Below are 26075 nucleotides of genomic sequence, written 5' to 3'. Positions count from 1 at the left end.
GGGTGAGAAGGGAGGGGGGAATGCAAGGAGCAGCTGTGTACGTGCACGCCATCTTACGCTGTCTCAGCGAGACCTAAAAAGGTGCAAAAGTCTAACATCTTGTTTTCAAACCAAGCACTGCTCCGCCCCTCACCTCCAGAGCAGTTGCTAGATCACCCCCATCCCTCCTTAGCCACGCAAAGTCGCCATGCCTTTGAAAGTTTGAGGTGCGAGGCCGATACACAGCTCGCTTTCAAGTAGCGAAGGGATGAGGGAGGGGAACGAGGCCACGAGCAGCAAGCTGCATGAGTGGAGAGATACACCCGAGATGCCTGTTGGTGCGGTGAGCGCGGGGCCCTGGGCAGCTGCCAACACTGCCCGTGCCAAGCGACGGCCCTGATACAAAATCAACATGCAAACGCACGGACACGCGGGAAATGACGCCGCACCATGGCAGGCGCAGAACCGAGAGCAGCACCCACAGAGTAACAGGCAGAGACGAACAGACTGAGCGCTTGCGTTCTACGTCACCACTTTATGGTTTACACGGAACGTGGAACATTAGTTGTTCAGATAACTAGTTTACTCTTTATTAATGTATCTCTGCATTGATTATAGTGTTATTTCATTCTTTGCACGGGTTTCTTATCGCTGTTATATTTATTTATTCTAATGTTAATAAATGCCAATTTTAGATGTTGGCTCCTAGAAGCTTATTTTTTTGCACAGTTGTTCTTTATAAATAAAATACAGCTATGTGGCTCAAAATATCAAACAACACTGCCGACAGACAAACTAACAATTATAATTTTACACGGAGAAAGTGCTTAATTTGAGCCCGTGCTCCCGGTGGTAGGGGGTGAGGGGCACTGGTTTCCGCATCAGATGTTTACCGAGTGTCAGAAAGGGAAAAACACAAAGATCGGAAAGACGGACTAAGTCACAAACAGAAAGCAGGAACCTGCATGAGCGAGAAAAGGGGCCTGGTAGTGAGTTTAAGACTAGCGTCCTTGGGATCCTGCCCCCCGACGTTTAATTGCACCGGCCGCCGGCTCCTCCTGAGCAGAACTTCGGCACCGGCACTTTTTTCTTTCACAGATTATGCACTGCACAGAGATTGCATAACACATCACACTCTACACTGGGAAATGAGCCAGTAATGAACCTATGTAGATATCCTAACAAAGAACACAGCACGAGGCGTAATAGTTAGCAAACCCTCAACCCAAGGCAACATATAACGCACATTCATACTGATGGTGTGAAACACATCAACCTACCCTTGATTCTGGCATAGCTGGTGACCGTATTCAAGAGGGCAACAGAGTGAGCAAGGAACGATAAGGAAACATCGAGCAAATACACCTAGTCAGGAGATAACACGCAGGAACAAAACCAACACAATGGCTACACAAGACAAACAGCTCATCACGAGTAGAATTACACAGAGTGAATAACTATTCCAGGGCAGGAATCCAACAGCTGTCGAGGCATAAATGTTCACACAAGCACACACTGGTGGTCACCTCGACTAGAAAGGGTTAAAGGGACTTTCATTCTTGGGTCTTGGCTGCCCACCCAGCTCTGAAAGCAGTCCTGTGGCCAGGGCCGGACGGGTCCTAGAGGGCACAGGGTGTTTCCTCGGAGGCTGAAAGGGTGGGGGCCGGTTTTGGAGTGGTGGGGGCTGGTTTTGCAGTGATGCTGCAATTTCAACACCAGTAACAAAAGCAGCACTGTTGGGGCCGGTTTAATGATGCAGCAGTGCTTCGCACTTGCACACTCGCCCACCCCTTGCAACCCCCCCACCCCTCCGACCGGTCCAATAAAATTCCCACTGCTGCTTCTTGTTCTCAGTCCGCCCTGCCCGTGACCTGCAGACGACAGGGGGAATATGAGAAAGATGGTATGAAAATAGCCGCACCCTACCTTAAACAGTAGATTATTGTACCTGAGAAGTACTTCACTTTTATCACCCAGCAATAACCAACCTCACAACGCAGAGCGGCAGTGCACAAACAGCCCTTCACAGGAAGGTGGCTATAACCATGGAAAGGCTGCCAGAGAGGACCCCATCACACGCGGCATCTATACAATGAACTCTGCCTCCCACAAGCCCCTCACAGTAAGAATGACGCACACCACACACAGCAAGTAATAAGAACAAGCTTACTTCTTGGGGGGGGGGGGTGAATTGTGGGTGTAGCTTCTGGGTGATTCGAAGTACAATCAAGGATAGACTGCCTCTGTGGCACCCCCGAGTAAGGGATCAAATATATCGCCTTGACCTGTCGAGAACTGGTGCCGGAATAAAGCGCTATAGCACGGGAGGTGCTGCACCGGTGGAGTGGAAGGGGAGTGGTCCTCCCAGGGTGGAACCGGTATGGGAACACGCAAGGCGAGGCTCCCTGTGTTTTTTCAGGGCGGCTTATCTTTCGAGAGATGTAGGGGGCAGGCCCGAAAGGTTACTGTACAGGACATACACGATCCTCACGTGCACTTGCCCTCGCTCGCTCATTTGCCTCTTCATCCACACCTGATGCACTTCCTCGTCTTTGGGACCAGGCGCCTTTAGGCACTGATGTTATTGGCGGTGGGTGTGGAGCGCTGCCACTGTGCCGGCTTCGTGGCACGGTGACCCGAGGCAACGGCGTGAACACGGTGCTGTATATTTCCGTGGGCTGTGCGCGATTCCATTAACTGGGTGGATTCTGTCTGCCGGCACACCCTGCCCTGCACAGTTTCAGGACTCGGGGAGCGAGAGGCAGCAACCAGGATCCAACAATCGCATCGAACCCTTGGATGCAGCTCAGGAGTTCACCGGGTATAGCGGCCCCGCGCCGCCCTGCCCCCCTTAACTGCCCCATCCCAGCCGATGACCGGACTCTGGAGCCCCGACCGAGGGCAAACTCACCGGCCTCTGCGTCGGCAACTCCATTCTTTTCTCTAAAACGTCACTTCACAGTGCTTAAAATGATTGTAAAATAATTACTGCCGGTGTTCACAGCCCAGCTCAGAAGTCCGGGGCTAGTGAAGTTAAAAATAGGAGCAGTGAATACAAAGGTTGAGAAGTCTTACATCCACTTTATGTCTCAGTACCTTCCTTTATCTCGTTCTGTTTTTCTTTCTCCCATATTTCATGCGTCTTTCTTCCGTACCTGTCCGCGTTCTTACTTTATGCCACTGTATCTCTACTATTGCATTTTACTGTTTCTCCAGTGAATCCTGCTTTCACATTCTGTAAAGATCGTTTATTTCAGTGTTGCATCAAATATTTATATATAATCAAGTTATTCATTCCTTTTTTTTGTTTATTCACACTTGTAGCTTAATCCACTCTATGCTTTATGGCACATTTACAAGCCTCTTGCGCTGCCAGTAGTCACTTTTTGTGACCCACTGGCAGCGAATTTCCTTGCCCCATATTCACAAGGACAGGAAAAGCCACCCTGCCTGGCTGTTCCTGTCCTTGAACTATGTCCACTTTACACGCAGCACTTTCCACGAAAGGGGCGTTCCATGGGTGTTGCTGTGGGTGTACCCATGCAACACCCATGGAACCTGACACATTTCCGGGAATCAAAAATCTGGAAATGCGTGTGAATGCAACGAGGAGAAATGTATTTATTTCTTCTCCTTTTTGTTTCCTTTTTCTGCATTCTGCATCAAGGAGGAATCACCTCTAATTATTGTTTTTGTTCAGGAAGGGTTCCCTTCCTACACATAAACAATCTCCCCACAACGCAGGCATCCTTGCACCATGGTGCAAGGGTGCCTGCGTGGGCGCATGGCAGCAGTTTGTGCGCCTGCGCAGGGGAAAGCACAGAGATGCGACATATTGTAAATATGTCACATCACTGTGCTCTCCAAACTAACGCAGCGCAGCGAAATGACTTGCTGCACCGTGCTGCATTAGTTTATTGTAAATGTTCCCCAAAGTTTTTAATTTCTTTATTGGAGCTTCAGCTTTACCTTATTGTTTGAATTACACTACTTTTTTGTATTTTTTTTTTTAGAGTTTGATATAGCGCTAACTAGACCCGAGACACCGGGTGTAAAAGAGCTTTACATGAGCACCAGTTTCATTTTTGTTAGGCACAGGGAGATTAAATAATTTGCCCAGAATCAAAGGATGTTTTGAGCGTCGTCGTGAAGACTCGAACCGGTTCCCCAGCTTCGAGGTCGACCGCTCTAGTCGTAAGGATTCATCCTTCCCCACTCAAGTCTTCAATATATTTCCATGTGTCACCGTCTTATTTGTCCCTCCGTACTTTCGATCATTTTGCTTTCTGCGCACTCTCTCTTCTGTTACTTGATTTCAGACTTCTTTTCCCTGAATTTATCATGTTTAACTCTCACTTTGTTTTATTTTACATCGTGTTCCACTTGTCTTGCTGTCCTGCGGGCTTTCGTTCATGTCGTCATTTCTCTTTACTGTATTCTTTTTAAAGGCACTACTTTCTCTCATTCCCTTCCCATTGTTTTTACATTCCTTCTTTTTCACTTTTATTTCTGCGTTTAGCTTTGCCCATTTCCTCGCATTCCATCCATTTCTTTCTATTCCTTCCGAAATTTCATTGGACTGTACACTTCCCACCTCTGTAGGTCAGCGTGCCTTTATGCAGCTGGTGTGCGCCTATCGCCGCACCCTCCAACACACACCCAGGGGGCGCACCTCCGCACCTGCAACTCACTACACCAACGGTAATATCTTTCCTGACACCGTGACCCCATACTTTTTGTTTATATAGTGCTCAATTTTAAAAGGTTATCGCGTGCCTCAGTCTGCTTAATCGCACAATTTAGAGGTCAAAGCAAGCTTCACTCCGTTTGGTGGCGTTACTTATGCGTTTTTAGTTTCCGTCATTCGAAAGGCAGGCAGCTTGGCTGAAGGGCCCAGCAGGCAGAAACAGAAGAACCGTGAGCCCCAGGCCAAATCGCACTCTGTGGGACTGGGGAGTCAAGGGTGGGCGGTGGAGGAGGGACGGTGGCCTGAACTTTTGTCCTAATAGGCTATAATTTTGACGCAATTTAAAGTTGTAGGTTTGGGTCCATGTTTTCCCGGAGGTCAGATTCAGAAATGCTTTTGGGTTCGCGTTTCGTTTAAACCCGTCGCTTCGTTCCGGATCCAAAACAGTTCTAAACATTTTTGGACACTTTCTCTCTGACGTATCCATACAAACGTATTCAAGTAAAATCTCGCAATTGTAATCTTGAAGTAATTAATCATAATTTAACTTATATATTTATAGAGCACAATTTATTTAAAAACAATGTTATTACTTTTAACATCAAGTTAAAAATGATTTTTTACCTCAAATTAGTTGATTTAAAAACCAAATATCTAAATGAGTGGTGTCAAAGGAGTTGCTGTTATAACCACAACAGGTGTTGTGGCATCAGGGCCCAGAGGTGTGAGGGTATCACTGTACACCAAATTATGGCTCTCTTTTATCACCCAATCATGGTGTAGGCGTCCATTTTCTTTCCTTGCATTAGGTCCCCGGGCACCTCTACTGACGAGTAAAGTCCAACCGAATCCACTATTCCTCTATCCAAGTCATCAGCACTGAGTGAAGTACCTGGCTTGGGAACTCCGGGATGCAGCAGAGGGGTGATCTGAGGGCAGTGGCGTAACGAAACGTGAGGGGGGCCCCCTGCAGGATACGTGGAAGGGTCCCTCCGGTTGACCTCTTCATGTAGGACTTCCACAGGGTACATGTCTTGGGGGAGGGATAGGCAAAAGGTCTGCCTACGCCACTGTCTGCAGGTCTGCTTCCGAGGCTGTCGGTGCTTCTTCAAGGGTTGTGGTCTGTGGGTTCAGGTGAAGGATTATGCCCTTCGAGTCTCTCTCCATCACTTCCTCTCTATCACTCACTCTCTTCTGTTTTTGCCCCATGACACAATAACCTGTCTCTCTCCCTCCTTCACTCTGTTGCTCTATCACTCACTCTCCTCCCTGCATGTCTCCATCAGACAATCTCATCTGTGTGTATCTCCAACACTTCGCCCCATCACTCACTCTTGTCTGTTTGTGTCTCCATCACACAATATCCTGGTTCTCTACATCACTCATTCTCTATCACTCACTCTCCTCTGTGTGCGTCGCAATCATATAATATTGTTGTTGTTTCTAATCATCACTCCCTCTGCCCCCTGCGTCTCAATCAAATAATGTCCTCCTTGTCTCCATCATCACTCATTCTCCATCACTCACTCTCCTCCCTGCGTGTCTCCATCAGACAATCTCCTCTGTGTGTATCTCCAACTCTTCCTCTCTATCACTCACTCTCTTCACTCACCTCCCTGTGTCTTCATCATATAATATTCACTTTGTATTTCTCATCACTCATTCTCTATCACTCACTCTTCTCTTTGTGTGTCTCCATCATACAATATCCTCGTGGTCTCTCTCTCCCCATCACTCTCTATCACCCACTCTCCTCCCTGTGTGTCTCCATCAGATTATCTACTTCAAGTCTCTCTCAATCACTCACTCTCTGTGTGTCTCCATCACACAATATTGTCGTTGTCTCTCTATTCATCACTCCCTCTCGTTACTCAGTCTCCTCCCTGCGTGTCTGTAGACATTCTCCTCTGTGTCTGTCTCCATCACTACCTCTTTATCACTCACTCTCCTCCCTGTGTCTCCAACATATAATATCCTCTTTGTCTCGCTCATCACTCATTCTCTATCACTCACTCTCCTCTGTGTGTGTCTCCATCACACAATATCCTCACTGTCTCCATCACTCATTCTTTATCTCTCACTCTCCTTTGTGTGTGTCTCATCATATAATATTGCCCTTATCTCTATTCACCACTCCCTCTCTTCACTCAGTCTCCACCCTGTGTCTCCATCATATAATATCCTCTTTGTCTCCCTCATCACTCATTTTCTATTACTCACGCTCCTCCCTGTATGTCTCCATCATACAAGATCCACAGTGTCTCTCTCCCTCCATCACTCTGTTGTTCTATCACTCACTCTCCTCCCTGGTGACACCATCAAACAATCTCCTCTGTGTCTGTCTCTATCACTTCCTCTCTATCACTCACTCTCTTCACTCTCTCTCCTCCCTGTATCTCCATCATATAAAATCCTCTTTGTCTCTCTCATCACTCATTCTCTATCACTCACTCTCCTCTCTACGAGTCTCCATTAGATGATGCCCTTTGAGTCTCTCCATCACTTCCTCTCTATCACTCACTCTCCTCTGTGTCTCCATCACAAAATATCCTTGCTGTCTCTCTCCATCAATCATTATCTATCACTCACTCTCCTCTGTGCGTGTCTCCATTAGACAATATTGTCGTTGTCTCTCTTTATCACTCTCCTCCCTGTGTCTCCGTCATATATTATCTTCTTTGTCTCTCTCATCGCTCACTCTTTATCACTCACTCTCCTCCCTGTGTGTCTCCATCAGATCATCTCCTTCGAGTCTCTCCATCACTTCCTTTTTACCACTCACTCACTCTCTTCCGTGTTTCGTGCTTTGTCGTTTCCTTCCCCTTTTATCTTTATCTCTCACACTCGTTCCTTCTGTTCTCGACCACACAAAGGTCTCTTCACCATCACTTATGTCCACTCCTGTCCCCATCATTCTCTTTCTCTGTTGCTGCCTCTCTCTGTTCATCACTCCCTCTAGTCCATCTCCTCCACCCACCCTGTACTCACTCGTCTTTTTCTCGATCACTTCCTCTCACGCTCCCTGTTTGTCTCCATCCATCCCTCTCCGTCTCTCTTTCTGAGTCCTTCACTTCTCCTTGTTCTCTGCCCGTCCCAATTCTTCGGTGCCCTTGCTCCTGCAGTCTTTTATGTAATTCCCTCTATCTGTAGTCTTAGTCCCCATCTCTTTCTTCTTCCTGTGCACTCTCTCATCTGTGCCATCTCTTCTATCTGTTTCTCCTTTATCCGCTCTCGGGTGTTGACCTTTATTTCTCTCTCTGTCCTTTCTACAACACTCTCTTCACTTTCTCTGCACATCTTTCTTAAGTATCTAGTTTTATTCTTCTTCGCCGATCTCCTTCTTCGGCGCCTCGTCAGGGGTAGTAAGCGCTATATAAATACAACTACAGTTACTTCTGTAATAGTCAGCCGCTCTCTCTCTCTTTCTGCTTTGCTGTCTCCTCTCCACCTCTCTCTCCTCGCCTCTCTTTTCCTTCTCGTTCTACGTCAATCAACTCCTTCATGCTCTTCAGGACCTCTCTTACCTGCCTTCTGTTCACTGATCACCCTTCCCAGTCTGTCTCTTTCACAATCACCTCCTCGCCCCTCTCAGACTTTCCCATCCTTTTCTCCCCCTCTAAGGCTTCACCCCGATCTGTCTCTGCCTCTCGTCCTCCCCACCTGGCTCATTTCAGGACGTGTCCACCCGCTCTACCCTCCTCACAGCACACCGCTCGAGCAGTGGCGTAATGAAACTTGAGGGGGCCCCCTGCAGGATACGTGAAAGTGGCCCCTCCAGTTGAACTCTTCATTTAGGACTTCCACAGGGTACATGTATTGGGGGTGGGGGGGTGGGGGAGGTAGGCAAAAGGTCTGCCTACTCCACTGTTCGCAGGTCTGCTTCCGAGGCTGTTGGTGCTTCTTCAAGGTTGTGGTCCGTGGGTTCAGGTGACAGATTATGCCCTTCGAGTCTCTCTCCATCACTTCCTCTCTATCACTCACTCTCTACTGTTTGTGCCCCATCACACAATATCCTGTCTCTCTCCATCACTCATTCTCTATCACTCACTCTCCTCTCTGTGCGTCTCAATCATATAATATTGTTGTTTTCTCTATTCATCACCCCCTCTCCCCCCTGCGTCTCATATATATAATATCCTCTTTGTCTCCATCATCACTCATTCTCTATCACTCACTCTCCTCCCTGTGTGTCTCAATCACACAATAACCTGTCTCTCTCCCTCCTTCACTCTGTTGCTCTATCACTCACTATCCTCCCTGCATGTCCCCATCAGACAATCTCATCTGTGTGTATCTCCATCACTTCGCCCCATCACTCACTCTCGTCTGTTTGTGTCTCCATCACACAATATCTCGTCTCTCTCCATCACTCATTCTATATCACTCACTCTCCTCTGTGTGCTTCTCAATCATATAACATTGTTGTTGTCTGTATTCATCACTCCCTCTCCCCCCTGCGTCTCAATCATATAATATCCTCTTTGTCTCCATCATCACTCATTCTCTATCATTCACTCTCCTCCCTGTGTGTCGCAATCAGACAATAACCTGTCTCTCCCTCCTTCACTCTGTTGCTCTATAACTCACTCTCCTCCCTGCGTGTCTCCATCAGACAATCTCATCTGTGTGTATCTCCAACTCTTCCTCTCTATCACTCACTCTCTTCACTCACCTCCCTGTGTCTTCATCATATAATATCCACTTTGTATTTCTCATCACTCATTCTCTATCACTCACTCTTCTCTGTGTGTGTCTCCATCATACAATATCCTCGTGGTCTCTCTCTCCCCATCACTCTCTATCACCCACTCTCCTCCCTGTGTGTCTCCATCAGATTATCTACTTCAAGTCTCTCTCTATCACTTACTCTCTGTGTGTCTCCATCACACAATATTGTCGTTTTCTCTCTATTCATCACTCCCTCTCGTTACTCAGTCTCCTCCCTGTGTGTCTCCAGACATTCTCCTCTGTGTCTGTCTCCATCACTACCTATCTATCACTCACTCTCCTCCCTGTGTCTCCATCATATAATATCCTCTTTGTCTTGCTCATCACTCATTCTCTATCACTCACTCTCCTCTGTGTGTGTCTCCATCACACAATATCCTCACTGTCTCCATCACTCATTCTTTATCATTCACTCTCCTTTTGTGTGTGTCTCCATCATATAATGTTGCCCTTATCTCTATTCACCACTCCCTCTCTTCACTCAGTATCCACCCTGTGTCTCCATCATATAATATTCTCTTTGTCTCCCTCATCACTCATTCTCTATCACTCACTCTCCTACCTGTATGTCTCCATCATACAAGATCCACATTGTCTCTCTCCCTCCATCACTCTGTTGTTCTATCACTCACTCTCCTCCCTGCGTGACACCATCAAACAATCTCCTCTGTGTCCGTCTCCATCACTTCATCTCTATCACTCACTCTCTTCACTCTCTCTCCTCCCTGTATTTCCATCATATAATATCCTCTTTGTCTCTCTCATCACTCATTCTCTATCACTCACTCTCCTCTCTATGAGTCTCCATTAGATGATGCCCTTTGAGTCTCTCCATCACTTTCTCTCTATCACTCACTCTCCTGAGTTCCGTGGGGGAGCTTGTCTCCTCCCCCACGCACATAAAAGGTCACCTTCTAGACCCTGTCTTCAGTAACTGCCCACAACTAGCAATCGGCACTCTCAGCCGCCTCCCATGGACTGACCACTTCTTGATTCCACTCACTTGGACTACGCGCAAGGGCGTTCCACCCCCCCATATCCCCACAGAATGAGGGACTGGTCCAAACTCTGCCTGGATAACTGGGCCAACGACCTTATTAAAACCAGGCCTGTACTCAACAGCGACCCCTCTAAAGGCAACAACGAGTATGACAATTGGATCACAAGCTCTCTAGACTCCATATTACCTTTCCGCACTATTAGCCCAAAAAGACACCACAAAACAGCTCCCTGATACTCAGAAGAACTTAGAGAGAAAAAACGCACCTGTAAGAGGCTGGAAAGGAAGTGGCGCCTGAGCTATGCTGCTACGGATAAAGCCACGTACAGAGAGGCCATTAGAGCATATAAATTAGCAATAAAACGGACCCAATCGGCTTACTATGAGGATAAAATAATGTCAGCCAAGTGCAAGCCCAAAGAAATGTACCAAACGGTAAAAAGCCTAACTACGCTTCCCCCCCCTGCCGGTCGCCAACCCCAATGAGCACCCCCGATGTGATGATCTAGCTCATTTCTTTTTCCTCAAAATAAATAAAATCTATACATCTTTTCTGAATATTGATTCAGACCTTCCCTCCCAAGGACCCCTCCCAGCAGCTGAAGCAGAGGATTCGCCTCGTAACACCCTAGTCCACTTCCCACAGCTAGACTCAGCAACACTAGAGTCCCTAATGCGCCAAATGAAATCCGGCTCATCCTGCAACCCCGCCCCACCGAACACACTGATCTCGGTTAGTCAGGTAATTCTTCCCACATTACTGGAACTGTTGAACTCCTTGATAGAGACCAGCACAGTCCCACTAACATGGAAACATGCCAGGGTCCATGCACTCTTGAAAAAACCAAATCTCGATCCTGGCAACCTCAATAACTTTCGCCCCATTTCACTACTCCCCTGGGCAAGCAAAATCCTCGAAAAACACATTAACACCTCCTTAACCAGGTTTTTCTAGAGCAACCATCTGCTTGATATCACCCAAACGGGCTTTCGTCCCAAGCATGGTATTGAGACGGCTCTGGTGGCAGTCACAGAGGAAGCAAGGCGGATCCTAGATCAAGGGGGATCAGTGGCAGTGATCCTCCTTGACCTGAGTGCCGCCTTTGATACGGTGAATCACAAAATCCTCCTTCACCGCCTCCTGAACTTGGGAATATCAGGAGAAGCCCTAGCCTGGCTTAAGTCCTTCCTAAAAGATCGTACTTTCCGAGTCTTTGAAGGAGCCTCAGTCTCCTCAAGTAAGCCTCTGGGGTGTGGGGTGCCACAGGGCTCTTCACTTAGCCCCACGCTTTTCAACGCATACATGAGACCACTGGCAGAGATTGTTCGTCCACATGGCATTAAGATCGTCACTTATGCGGACGACACCCAGCTAGTGGTCTCCCTTGCGCACAAGGACAGTCAGCAATCACAGACCAACTTGATTCCATGTCCAGAGCAGGTAAAGAGCTGGATGACGAAGTCATGTTTAAAGCTTAATGGGGATAAAACCGAGCTGATGCTCCTCGGCCCCTCAGCCCCCTCCACCTTAGAGCTTTTGTGGCCCCCCAGCTTTGGCGCCCCCCCTGCACCCAAAGATAACATAAAAAGCCTTGGAGTATGGCTAGATAAATCCCTGACATTTACCACACAAGTCACCAAACTGTCAGCAACATGCCTTGGTCTGATCAGGTTGATGAAAAAAATCCTTCCACTACTCCCTTTCGAGGCAAAACAGGTAGTCATCCAGGGCCTAATTCAATCCCGTATTGACTACAGCAACGCCCTGTATTTAGGGGCCCCTGAACACTGCCTAAACAAACTTCAGCGGATCCAGAACTGCGTAGCTCGCACACTTCTTGGAATCCCCCGCAGAAACCCTATAGGGCTTGGTCTAAAAACTTTGCACTGGCTCCCTGTTAGGGAGAGAATTAAGTTCAAGGCCATGTGCATCACCCACCAAGCCTTCTGGATATCTGGGCCTGCGATCAATTATTCCCTTATCACCCCCTACCACCCCAAGAAAGAGTTTCGCTCCTCCAAAGCCTTTCTAGCCGTTGTTCCACAGATACGAAGATCTAGATCAGGAGGTCGCTCTTTCTCCTACAACTCATCCAAACTATGGAACTCTCTCCCCCTTCATTTAAGGTCCAACCCCAACTTATTAACCTTTCGTAAACAATTGAAAACCTTCCTCTTTAACTAAAAAATAATAATAACTCACCCCCCTTAGTGATCTACCTCAGCAGAAGGTTCCTTCTAGTCACTAGCGCCTGGACGCCTCAGGGCAGCTGTTTGCGCTTTATAAAAATTCTTTTCATTTCATTTCATTTCATTCACTCTCCTGTGTGTCTCCATCACAAAAAATCCTTGCTGTCTCTCTCCATCAATCATTATCTATCACTCACTCTCCTCTGTGCGTGTCTCCATCAGACAATATTGTTGTTGTCTTTCTTTATCACTCTCCTCCCTGTGTCTCCATCATATTATCCTCTTTGCCTCTCTCATTGCTCACTCTTTATCACTCACTCTCCTCCCTGTGTGTCTCCATCAAATCATCTCCTTCGAGTCTCTCCATCACTTCCTTTTTATCACTCACTCACTCTCTTCCCTGTTTCTTGCTTTGTCATTTCCTTCCCCTTTTATCTTTATCTATCGCACTCGTTCCTTCTGTTCTCGACCACACAAAGGTCTCTTCATCACTTATGTCCACTCCTGTCCCCATCATTCTCTTTCTCTGTTGCTGCCTCTCTCTGTTCATCACTCCCTCTAGTCCGTCTTGTCCACCCACCCTGTACTCACTCATCTTTTTCTCGATCACTTCCTCTCACGCTCCCTGTTTGTCTCCATTCATCCCTCTCCGTCTCTCTTTCTGAGTCCCTCACTTTTCATTGTTCTATCTTCGTCCCAATTCTTCTGTGCCCTCGCACCTGCAGTCTTTTATGACATTCCCTCTATCTGTAGTCTTATTCCCCCATCTCTTTCTTCGTCCTGTACACTCTCTCATCAATGCCATCTCTTCTATCTGTTTCTCCTTTATCCGCTCTCGGGTGTCGACATTTATTTCTCTGTCTGCCCTTTCTACAACACTCTTCACTTTCTCTGCACATCTTTCCTAAGTATCTATTTTTATTCTCTCTCCCCCGATCTCCTTCTTCGGCGCCTCGTCAGGGGTAGTAAGCGCTTTATAAATACAATTACAGTGACTTCTGTAATGGGCGGCCGCTCCCTCTCTCTCTCTGCTTTGCTGTCTCCTCTCCACCTCTCTCTCTCCTCGCCTCTCTTTTCCTTCTCGTTCTATGTCAATCAACTCCTTCATGCTCTTCGGGACCTCTCTTACCTGCCTTCTGTTCACTGATCACCCTCCCCAGTCTGCAACCGCGGTCGGTAGTAGGAGTAACTGCAGGGAGGTGACGTGGGGAGGGGGAGGGGCAGGGTGGGGGGTAGTAAACTATGGATTACGGAGGTTTACAGGTAAGTTAACATATAAATTAATAAAACAAATTTTGTTGCGTGCACTGCATCGCATTTGGGGATGCAGTGCACACAACGAAATTCGTTTTATTAATTTATATGTTAACTTACCTGTAAACCTCTGTAATCCATAGTTTACTACCCCCCACCCCGCCCTCCCCCTCCCCACGTCACCGCCCTGCAGTTACTCCTACTAGTACTACCGACCGTGGCTGCCAGTCTGTCTCTTTCCCCATCACCTCCTCTCACCCTCTCAGGCTTTCCCATCCTTTTCTCCCCCTCCAAGGCTTCACCCCGATCTGTCTCTGCCTCTCGTCCTCTTCACCCGGCTCATTTCAGGACGTGTCCACCCGCTCTACCCTCCTCGCAGCCCCCCGCTCGAGCTCTCAGATGAGAGTACTGTGCTGAGGGGGCCCCCTGCAGCTCGGTAGCCCCAAGGACCACGGGCGAGGGCCTGTTTTACGCCCATGTCTGAGGGGTCGGGATGGTGGAATGGAACACCTGCGGGGAAGGGTAGTGCCGATGGGGTGGGGGGGAGGGAGGGGCATCCAGTTGATGCCAATACAGGACGGAAGGCAGAGCGACTCGAGGCCCCGTCTTCAGCGTGTCCTAGGACAACTGCACGAGGCAGCGTTTGGTGGCGACTGTAGTGATGAGAGATAAGGCAGTGACGCCTGAGAGAATATTGAGGCTGCCCAGCCCCGTACCTGCCAATGGAAACGCAGAGCTGAACTATTGAAGCTGGAGGATGGTGGATGTTGAAGCGTGCAGGGGGCGCTGGTTAGCACGCTCCATGTTCACGCTGGGTGGCTGGTGAAGCAGGGCTGGGAGAAAAGTGGTTGCCTAGCCAGGGCTTATAGTGGGATGAGAAAAAAGTAAGGGGTCTCTCAAAGGGGCGTGGCTTATGTAAATAGGGTCATAGCTGAAACAGGTAAGCACAACATTTCTGTTTAGCATGGTGTGCCGCCCGACTGGCATTTTGCTTCCCACAAGCACCACACAGTAAGTATGGCCACACCACATACAGCAAGTAATAAGAACATGCTTACTTCTTGGGGGGTGAAATATGGGTGTAGGTTCTGGGTGATTCGAAGTACAATCAAGGATAGACTGCCTCTGTGGCACCCCCGAGTAAGGGATCAAATATGTCGCCTTGACCTGTCGAGAACTGGTGCCGGAATGAAGCGCTATAGCACGGGAGGTGCAGCATGGGTGGAGGCGGAGTGGTCCTCCCAGGGTGGAACAGGTAGAGGAGACGCAAGGCGAGGCGCCCTATGTTTTTTCAGGGCGGCTTCTCTTTCTAGTGATGTAAGGGGGGGGCAGGCCTGAAAGGTTACTGTACTGGCCATACAAGATCCTCACGCGCACTGGGCCCTCGCTCGCTCATTTGCCACTTCATCCACACCTGATGCACTTCCTCGTCTTTGGGACCAGGTGCCTTTAGACACTGATGGCGGCGGTGATATTGGTGGTGCGTGTGGAGCGCTGCCACTGTGCCGTCTTCGTGGCACGGTGACCCGAGGCAACGGCGTGAACACGGTGCTGTATATTTCCGTGGGTTGTGCGCGGTTCCATTAACTGGGTGGATTCTGTCTGCCGGCACACCCTGCCCTGCACAGTTTCAGGACTCGGTGAGCGAGCAGCAGCAGCCAGGATCCAACAATCGCATCAAACCCTTGGATGCAGCTCAGGAGCTCACCGGGGACAGCGGCCCCGCGCCGCCCTGCCCCCCTTAACTGCCCCATGCCAGCCGATGACCGGACCCTGGAGCCCCGACCGAGGGCAAACTCACCGGCCTCTGCGTCGGCAACTCCATTCTTTCCTCTAACACATCACTTCTCAGTGCTTAAAATAATTGCAAAATAATTGCTGCCGGTGTTCACAGTTCTGCTCAGAAGTCCGGAGCTACTGAAGTTAAATATAGGAGCAGTGAATAAAAAGGTTGAGTAGTATAAAATTCACTGTATGTCTCAGTACCTTCCTTTATCTCGTTCTGTTTTTCTTTCTCCCATATTTCATGCGTCTTTCTTCCGTACCTGTCCGCGTTCTTACTTTATGCCACTGTATCTCTACTATTGCATTTTACTGTTTCTCCAGTGAATCCTGCTTTCACATTCTGTAAAGATCGTTTATTTCAGTGTTGCATCAAATATTTATATATAATCAAGTTATTCATTCCTTTTTTTTTGTTTATTCACACTTGTAGCTTAATCCACACTATGCTTTATGGCACATTTACAAGCCTCTTGCGCTGCCAGTAGTCACTTTTTGTGACCCACTGGCAGCGCATTTCCTTGCCCCATATTCACAAGGACAGGAAAAGCCACCCTGCCTGGCTGTTCCTGTCCTTGAACTATGTCCACTTTACACGCAGCACTTTCCACGAAAGGGGCGTTCCATGGGTGTTGCTGTGGGTGTACCCATGCAACACCCATGGAACCTGACACATTTCCGTGAATCAAAAATCTGGAAATGCGTGTGAATGCAACGAGGAGAAATGTATTTATTTCTTCTCCTTTTTGTTTCCTTTTTCTGCATTCTGCATCAAGGAGGAATCACCTCTAATTATTGTTTTTGTTCAGGAAGGGTTCCCTTCCTACACATAAACAATCTCCCCACAACGCAGGCATCCTTGCACCATGGTGCAAGGGTGCCTGCGTGGGCGCATGGCAGCAGTTTGTGCGCCTGCGCAGGGGAAAGCACAGAGATGCGACATATTGTAAATATGTCACATCACTGTGCTCTCCAAACTAACGCAGCACAGCGAAATGACTTGCTGCACCGTGCTGCATTAGTTTATTGTAAATGTTCCCCAAAGTTTTTAATTTCTTTATTGGAGCTTCAGCTTTACCTTATTGTTTGAATTACACTACTTTTTTGTATTTTTTTTTTTTAGAGCTTCATATAGCGCTAACTAGACCCGAGACACCGGGTATAAAAGAGCTTTACATGAGCACCAGTTTCATTTTTGTTAGGCACAGGGAGATTAAATAATTTGCCCAGAATCAAAGGATGTTTTGAGCGTCGTCGTGAAGACTCGAACCGGTTCCCCAGCTTCGAGGTCGACCGCTCTAATCGTAAGGATTCATCCTTCCCCACTCAAGTCTTCAATATATTTCCATGTGTCACCGTCTTATTTGTCCCTCCGTACTTTCGATCATTTTGCTTTCTGCGCACTCTCTCTTCTGTTACTTGATTTCAGACTTCTTTTCCCTGAATTTATCATGTTTAACTCTCACTTTGTTCTATTTTACATCGTGTTCCACTTGTCTTGCTGTCCTGCGGGCTTTCGTTCATGTCGTCATTTCTCTTTACTGTATTCTTTTTAAAGGCACTACTTTCTCTCATTCCCTTCCCATTGTTTTTACATTCCTTCTTTTTCACTTTTATTTCTGCGTTTAGCTTTGCCCATTTCCTCGCATTCCATCCATTTCTTTCTATTCCTTCCGAAATTTCATTGGACTGTACACTTCCCACCTCTGTTGGTCAGCGTGCCTTGCTGCAGCTGGTGTGCGCCTATCGCCCCACCCTCCAACACACACCCAGGGGGCGCACCTCCGCACCTGCAACTCACTACACCAAAGGTAATATCTTTCCTGACACCGTGACCCCATACTTTTTGTTTATATAGTGCTCAATTTTAAAAGGTTATCGCGTGCCTCAGTCTGCTTAATCGCACAATTTAGAGGTCAAAGCAAGCTTCACTCCGTTTGGTGGCGTTACTTATGCGTTTTTAGTTTCCGTCATTCGAAAGGCAGGCAGCTTGGCTGAAGGGCCCAGCAGGCAGAAACAGAAGAACCGTGAGCCCCAGGCCAGTTCGCACTCTGTGGGACTGGGGAGTCAAGGGTGGGCGGTGGATGAGGGACGGTGGCCTGAACTTTTGCCCTAATAGGCTATAATTTTGTCGCAATTTAAAGTTTTAGGTTTGGGTCCATGTTTTCCCGGAGGTCAGATTCAGAAATGCTTTTGGGTTCGCGTTTCGTTTAAACCCGTCGCTTTGTTCCGGATCCAAAACAGTTCTAAACATTTTTGGACACTTTCTCTCTGACGTATCCAAACAAACGTATTCAAGTAAAATCTCGCAATTGTAATCTTGAAGTAATTAGTCATAATTTAATTTATATATTTGCAGAGCACAATTTATTTAAAAAACAATGTTATTACTTTTAACATCAAGTTAAAAATGATTTTTTTACCTCAAATTAGTTGATTTAAAAACCAAATATCTAAATGAGTGGTGTCAAAGGAGTTGCTGTTATAACCACAACAGGTGTTGTGGCATCAGGGCCCAGAGGTGTGAGGGTATCACTGTACACCAAATTATGGCTCTCTTTTATCACCCAATCATGGTGTAGGCGTCCATTTTCTTTCCTTGCATTAGGTCCCCGGGCACCTCTACTGACGAGTAAAGTCCAACCGAATCCACTATTCCTCTATCCAAGTCACCAGCACTGAGTGAAGTACCTGGCTTGGGAACTCCGGGATGCAGCAGAGGGGTGATCTGAGGGCAGTGGCGTAACGAAACGTGAGGGGGGCCCCCTGCAGGATACTTGGAAGGGTCCCTCCGGTTGACCTCTTCATGTAGGACTTCCACAGGGTACATGGCTGTCGGTGCTTCTTCAAGGGTTGTGGTCTGTGGGTTCAGGTGAAGGATTATGCCCTTCGAGTCTCTCTCCATCACTTCCTCTCTATCACTCACTCTCTTCTGTTTTTGCCCCATGACACAATAACCTGTCTCTCTCCCTCCTTCACTCTGTTGCTCTATCACTCACTCTCCTCCCTGCATGTCCCCATCAGACAATCTCATCTGTGTGTATCTCCAACACTTCGCCCCATCACTCACTCTTGTCTGTTTGTGTCTCCATCACACAATATCCTGGTTCTCTACATCACTCATTCTCTATCACTCACTCTCCTCTGTGTGCGTCGCAATCATATAATATTGTTGTTGTCTCTAATCATCACTCCCTCTGCCCCCTGCGTCTCAATCATATAATATCCTCCTTGTCTCCATCATCACTCATTCTCCATCACTCACTCTCCTCCCTGTGTGTCTCAATCAAACAATAACCTGTCTCTCTCCCTCCTTCACTCTGTTGCTCTATCACTCACTCTCCTCCCTTCGTGTCTCCATCAGACAATCTCATCTGTGTGTATCTCCATCACTTCGCCCCATCACTCACTCTTGTCTGTTTGTGTCTCCATCACACAATATCCTGTCTCTCTCCATCACTCATTCTCTATCACTCACTCTCCTCTGTGTGCGTCTCAATCATATAATATTGTTGTTCTCTCTATTCCTCACTCCCTCTCCCCCCTGCGTCTCAATCATATAATATCCTCTTTGTCTCCATCATCACTCCTTCTCTATCACTCACTCCCCTCCCTGTGTGTCTCAATCACACAATAACCTGTCTCTCTCCCTCCTTCACTCTGTTGTTCTATCACTCACTCTCCTCCCTGCATGTCTCCATCAGACAATCTCATCTGTGTGTATCTCCAACACTTCGTCCCATCACTCACTCGTGTCTGTTTGTGTCTCCATCACACAGTATCCTGGTTCTCTACATCGCTCATTCTCTATCACTCACTCTCCTCTGTTTGCGTCTCAATCATATAATATTGTTGTTCTCTCTATTCCTCACTCCCTCTCCCCCCTGCGTCTCAATCATATAATATCCTCTTTGTCTCCATAATCACTCATTCTCTATCACTCACTCCCCTCCCTGTGTGTCTCAATCACACAATAACCTGTCTCTCTCCCTCCTTCGCTCTGTTGTTCTATCACTCACTCTCCTCCCTGCATGTCTCCATCAGACAATCTCATCTGTGTGTATCTCCAACACTTCGTCCCATCACTCACTCGTGTCTGTTTGTATCTCCATCACACAATATCCTGGTTCTCTACATCGCTCATTCTCTATCACTCACTCTCCTCTGTTTGCGTCTCAATCATATAATATTGTTGTTGTCTCTACTCATCACTCCCTCTCCCCCCTGCGTCTCAATCATATAATATCCTCCTTGTCTCCATCATCACTCATTCTCCATCACTCACTCTCCTCCCTGTGTGTCTCAATCATACAATAACCTGTCTCTCTCCCTCCTTCACTCTGTTGCTCTATCACTCACTCTCCTCCCTGTGTGTCTTCATCAGACAATCTCATCTGTGTGTATCTCCATCACTTCACCCCATCACTCACTCTCGTCTGTTTGTGTCTCCATCACACAATATCCTGTCTCTCCCCATCACTCATTCTCTATCACTCACTCTCCTCTGTGTGCGTTTTAATCATATAATATTGTTGTGGTCTCTATTCATCACTCCCTCTCCCCCCTGCATCTCAATCATATAATGTCCTCTTTGTCTCCCTCATCACTCATTCTCTATCACTCACTCTCCTCCCTGTGTGTCTCAATCACACAATCTTATCTGTGTGTATCTCCAACTCTTCCTCTCTATCACTCACTCTCTTCACTCACCTCCCTGTGTCTTCATCATATAATATCCACTTTGTATTTCTCATCACTCATTCTCTATCACTCACTCTTCTCAAGTGTGTGTCTCCATCATACAATATCCTCGTGGTCTCTCTCTCCCCATCACTCTCTATCACCCACTCTCCTCCCTGTGTGTCTCCATCAGATTATCTACTTCAAGTCTCTCTCTATCACTCACTCTCTGTGTGTCTCCATCACACAATATTGTCGTTGTCTCTCTATTCATCACTCCCTCTCGTTACTCAGTCTCCTCCCTGCATGTCTCCAGACATTCTCCTCTGTGTCTGTCTCCATCACTACCTCTCTATCACTAACTCTCCTCCCTGTGTCTCTATCATATAATATCCTCTTTGTCTTGCTCATCACTCATTCTCTATCACTCACTCTCCTCTGTGTGTGTCTCCATCACACAATATCCTCACTGTCTCCATCACTCATTCTTTATCATTCACTCTCCTTTTGTGTGTGTCTCCATCATATAATGTTGCCCTTATCTCTATACACCACTCCCACTCTTCACTCATTCTCCACCCTGTGTCTCCATCATATAATATCCTCTTGGTCTCCATCATCACTCATTCTCTATTACTCACGCTCCTCCCTGTATGTCTCCATCATACAAGATCCACATTGTCTCTCTCCCTCCATCACTCTGTTGTTCTATCACTCACTCTCCTCCCTGGTGACACCATCAAACAATCTCCTCTGTGTCTGTCTCTATCACTTCCTCTCTATCACTCACTCTCTTCACTCTCTCTCCTCCCTGTATCTCCATCATATAATATCCTCATTGTCTCTCTCATCACTCATTCCCTATCACTCACTCTCCTCTCTATGAGTCTCTATTAGATGATGCCCTTCGAGTCTCTCCATCACTTCCTCTCTATCACTCACTTTCCTGTGTGTCTCCATCACAAAATATCCTCGCTGTCTCTCTCCATCAATCATTATCTATCACTCACTCTCCTCTGTGCGTTTCTCCATCAGACAATATTGTTGTTGTCTCTCTTTATCACTCTCCTCCCTGTGTCTCCATCATATATTATCTTCTTTGTCTCTCTCATCGCTCACTCTTTATCATTCACTCTCCTCCCTGTGTGTCTCCATCAGATCATCTCCTTCGAGTCTCTCCATCACTTCCTTTTTACCATTCACTCACTCTCATCCCTGTTTCTTGCTTTGTCGTTTCCTTCCCCTTTTATCTTTATCTCTCACACTCTTTCCTTCTATTCTCGCCCACACAAAGGTCTCTTCTCCATCACTTATGTCCACTCCTGTCCCCATCATTCTCTTTCTCTGTTGCTGCCTCTCTCTGTTCATCACTCCCTCTAGACCCGTCTCCTCCACCCACCCTGTACTCACTCGTCTTTTTCTCGATCACTTCTTCTCACACTCCCTGTTTGTCTCCATCCATCCCTCTCCGTCTCTCTTTCTGAGTCCCTCACTTCTCATTGTTCTCTCTCCGTCCCAATTCTTCGGTGCCCTTGCACCTGCAGTCTTTTATGTCATTCCCCCATCTCTTTCTTCATCCTGTACACTCTCTCATCAGTGCCATCTCTTCTATCTGTTTCTCCTTCATCTGCTCTCGGGTGTCAACCTTTATTTCTCTCTCTGTCCTTTCTACAACACTCTTCACTTTCTCTGCACATCTTATCCTAAGTATCTATTTTTATTCTTTCTCCCCGATCTCCTCCTTCGGCGCCTCGTCAGGGGTAGTAAGCGCTATATAAATACAATTACAGTGACTTCTGTAATGGGCGGCCGCTCCCTCTCTCTCTCTGCTTTGCTGTCTCCTCTCCACCTCTCTCTCCTCGCCTCTCTTACCCTTCTCCTTCTACGTCAATCAACTCCTTCATGCTCTTCGGGACCTCTCTTTTCTGCCTTCTGTTCACTGATCACCCTACCCACTCTGTCTCATTCACCATCATCCCCTCTCAGACTTTCCCATCCTTTTTTCCCCCCCCCCAAGGCTTCACCCTGATCTGTCTCTGCCTCTCGTCCTCTCCACCCGGCTCATTTCAGGACGTGTCCACCCGCTCTACCCTCCTCGCAGCCCCCGCTCGAGCTCTCAGATGAGAGTACTGTGCTGAGGGAGCCCCCTGCAGCTGGGCCCCCCACCCCGCACTGCGGGGGCTGTGGGGGCCTGTGTTACGCCCCTGTGGTCGAGCTCTCAGACGAGAGTACTGTGCTGAGGGGGCCCCCTGCAGCTCGGGCCCCCCCCCGGACCACTGGTCCTGCGGGGGCCTGTGTTACGCCCCTGTTTGAGGGGTCGGGATGGTGGAATGGAACACCTGGGGGGAAGGGTAGTGCCGAAGGGGGGGATGGAGGGGCAGCCAGTTGATGCCAATACAGGACGGAAAGCAGAGAGACTCGAGGCCCAGTCTTCAGCGTGTCCTAGGACAACTGCACGAGGCAGCGTTTGGTGGTGACTGTAGCAGCCGTGGTTTTGCACGCCCACTTGCAAGCAGTCAGTGATGTGTGCGTGGCTGTTCCCGAGTGTAGGCGCCATTGCGCCAACGGACCCGTCACCCGAGGCAGCGGACCGACCTGCTCAGGTAGGATTTTTTAATTTTATTTCAAAACTCCCCCCCCACCTCCGCGATACACTCCCCCGCGACACCCCACGAGCCGCAACTGCGACGTCTGATTCCAAAGTGCACAGTGTGTATATCCACCACCGCATGAAGATCTGCTGTCAATATTTATATGGCTATGGTTTTAGCAACGGACAAGTTACTGAAGCAACCTTTCCCCCAGCACAGTTTTTCTTAGCCCCCCTTCCACTCACACTTCCACTGCACACCATTTGCCAGCGACTACACTCCGCCTGTCACAAACACACTGTTTAATTAAAAGTTTCCAAGGGAGGCTTGTCCAAATGGCGGCAGGAGGTGTGAGAGTCAATCGCGCGGGAACAGTGTTGGCCTTTCACGATGGTTTTTACAGGAGCGGCCGCAGCATTGGCGCGAGGCGGCCCATACACTGACGGCACTATAACCTGCCGTCAGAGTGTGGGGCCAGCGGGGAGCTCCTGGGCCACAGAGCCGCTCTTTATGAAGATTACGGAAAATACACATATTTGGGACACATTTCCATTACACGCTCATGTGTTTCTGAATGACCGTATTTTCCTTGACGACATTGAAAGGATGCACGTAGTTTAAAATAACAGGCATACAGCCTACGCGTGACACGGGAGAAAGTGTGTAACTGATTGGTGTCAGCACCCCCCACATACAGGTGAAGTAGAGGGTCTGTGATTAGTATGTGATGCTGAGCGTGTAATTGTGTATGGACGAGAATCCCCTTTATCATTCAAGCCGCGCCTGTAGTGTCATAGTATTTCTGACCAAATAACACGTGGTTTCTGGCAGGACCTAAAGTAAAATCAGATAACATGACAACTCTGTAAAGCCAGCAGGGCAGGGGTAGAGTCACCACTCACCACCCCTGCAGTTGCAACCTTATAATGAGGTCAACCCTCCCCCACTCCTATTAGAAGCATGGACTGGCCATGTGGCTGACTGTGCTTCTGACCATTTAGCAGCAGCGCCTTTTTGAGAAAGTCCCCCAAATTCCTGCCAAATCAATTTGACAAGAAAGACCAGGAAGTATATTGTTTAACGTTTCAAATAATGCACTATGAGGCCTTGACATACGAAATAATAGATTGAGCAATGTCTCACAACCAAGGGCATAGCTTGGCCAGTAAGAAATGGGGGGTTTCGGGCGTGTGGAGGGAAGAAGGGGGGGAGCTTCCGATTTCCCGACAATCACGCTGTCATATAATGTTAAAATACATTATAGGACAAGCAGGCTGCAGGAGATGGGGATATGGATCAGAGGAAAGGGAGAGGATTGCTGATTGGAATGAGTGCTAAGTGAGAGAAACATAATAATTTGTAAAATCAAAATTTTTTAGGACTTCCAAAACATAGATGAGAGAGAGTGTGTTGTGTTTTTGTCAGTGTGTGCATGAAAAAATCCCAGGTGAAATCCAACAGACACCTCACCGCACCCGACTGAAAGCACTCCCCTTAATGCTGCTTACATTCCCTCCGCTCCACGCTGTAATCTCCGGATTTTTTTTAAAGAAGTAAATTGTCTTTCAAAACTAGCGTGCGTGCTCCATGGATAGCAATATTATTCCATGTATGTTAAAGACGAGTCGGTAAAAACACTGTACGGGGAATGCTGTAGATGAAAACGTTCCCCGCGCTTCCCATACGCATGCAACTTTCTGCATTCCTGGAATGGTAAAGAGGTTGGCAGATGTTGGCCTGCAGCAGTTCCAAGAGTTAACACTACGGCCCACATTTGCATAGTTTTGCACGAGCGCCCACAGGGCTTTAAAGCATATAGTCGACGACAGCGCCCGTTTGCATTGCTTTTCTTCAAAGAACGCCTACGCAAAACCTTAGTACATTTGGGCCCAGGAGAGAGAGTGTAGTCTTACGGGTGTGTACTGTTTATTTTTTTATATTCATTCTTTATAGGAAGCCGCTACCGAGTAGTAGGATGAGATTAGAGTTCTAGGCAAAGGTGTCCAAAGTGGTTTCAGGAGGGACGTTTCAGCGTGATTTTTCAGAATAACCCATGAACATGTTGATCAAGTCCACTGAGGTTCGTTGTATGCAGATGCGTGTTAAGTTGGGCAGCCCTGATGCAGAGCAGCGGTTACAAGCATCATTTTCATGGAGAGCAGCGAGTGAGCTGGATGGGCCTCCGAGTGGTGGGGCAGCCGTGCCTGGGACGCACTGAGTGCTGAGAAATACCCTTGTCCATGACAGTTCAAAGTTCGCGTGCATGTGATCTACTGTGCGTGTAGTTGGAGACGGCTCATTTGGGTGTAAAGGTGATGCGCTGAGATAGCGAGAGCAGTGGAGGCCACCTCGGTCACTCAACATATCTCAAATGTTCAGGTACCTGGGGTGTCTTATCTAGGGACTGCCCACACTGCTCTTAAGCAACGGTTTACAATGGGAATGGTTGCTTGGTTCATGGACATCTTAAGGGATTTGGCGGCCTTGTGTCAAACGTATTTTACTCTTAGAGCTGAGATTTCCATGAGTCTTACAGTCTGAATTCAGCACCTGAGCATAATAGGACAGAATGTATGAAGCTCTGTGGTAATACTGAATAAGCAGCTACCTATGTTATGCCATCTATTAATGTAATAACTGCACTTTCACAATTGCTTTATTAACCTTCCTGCTTTCTCAAATTTGCTTGAAAATGCACGATTTTTCTTCTTTTTTTTCAAAATTTTCTTGGGGGGGGACCCCCTCAAGCCCCCCCAAGCCCCCCTTTTGGGGTTCGGGCTCGCAAGCTGCACTCGCTCGCTACGGTGCTGTATGCTAATTCGTTTGCGCCCTACCACTTTAAAATCTCACCCACCGCCCCTGGACTGTAGTGATGAGAAATAAGGCAGTGACGCCTGAGAGAATATTGAGGCTGCCAAGCCCCGTACCTGCCAATGGAAACGCAGAGCTGAACTATTGAAGCTGGAGGTTGGTGGATGTTGAAGCGTGCAGGGGGCGCTGGTTAGCACGCTCCATGTTCAGGCTGGGTGGCTGGTGAAGCAGGGCTGGGAGAAAAGTGGTTGCCTAACCAGGGCTTAAAGTGGGCTGAGAAAAAAGTAAGGGGTCTCTCAAAGGGGCGTGGCTTATGTAAATAGGGTGACAGCTTAAACAGGTAAGCACAACATTTGTGTTTAGCATGGTGTGC

General features: G+C 47.8%; 1 protein-coding gene across 7 annotated transcripts in view; it reads right to left on the bottom strand.

Moving 5' to 3' along the window:
- Positions 1 to 26075, bottom strand: part of LOC146857822 (4-galactosyl-N-acetylglucosaminide 3-alpha-L-fucosyltransferase FUT6-like) — a 683427-nt gene that overhangs the window by 369561 nt on the left and 287791 nt on the right. Inside the window, exon 1 of one of the 7 annotated variants that reach the window (XM_085648490.1) lies at positions 2150 to 2394. The exons of 4 other annotated variants lie outside the window; for them this stretch is intronic. The gene's annotated coding sequence lies outside the window, so the exon portion shown is untranslated. Of the gene's footprint in view, positions 1 to 1259; positions 1307 to 2149; positions 2395 to 26075 lie in introns of those variants that run through there. 2 more of the 7 variants (XM_085648495.1, XM_085648491.1) reach the window with 2 other exon arrangements.

The sequence above is a fragment of the Triturus cristatus genome, chromosome 3_2, assembly GCF_964204655.1.
Source record: "Triturus cristatus chromosome 3_2, aTriCri1.1, whole genome shotgun sequence".
Taxonomy (NCBI): Eukaryota; Metazoa; Chordata; class Amphibia; order Caudata; family Salamandridae; genus Triturus; species Triturus cristatus.
This window is presented reverse-complemented; position numbering and strand designations above follow the sequence as displayed.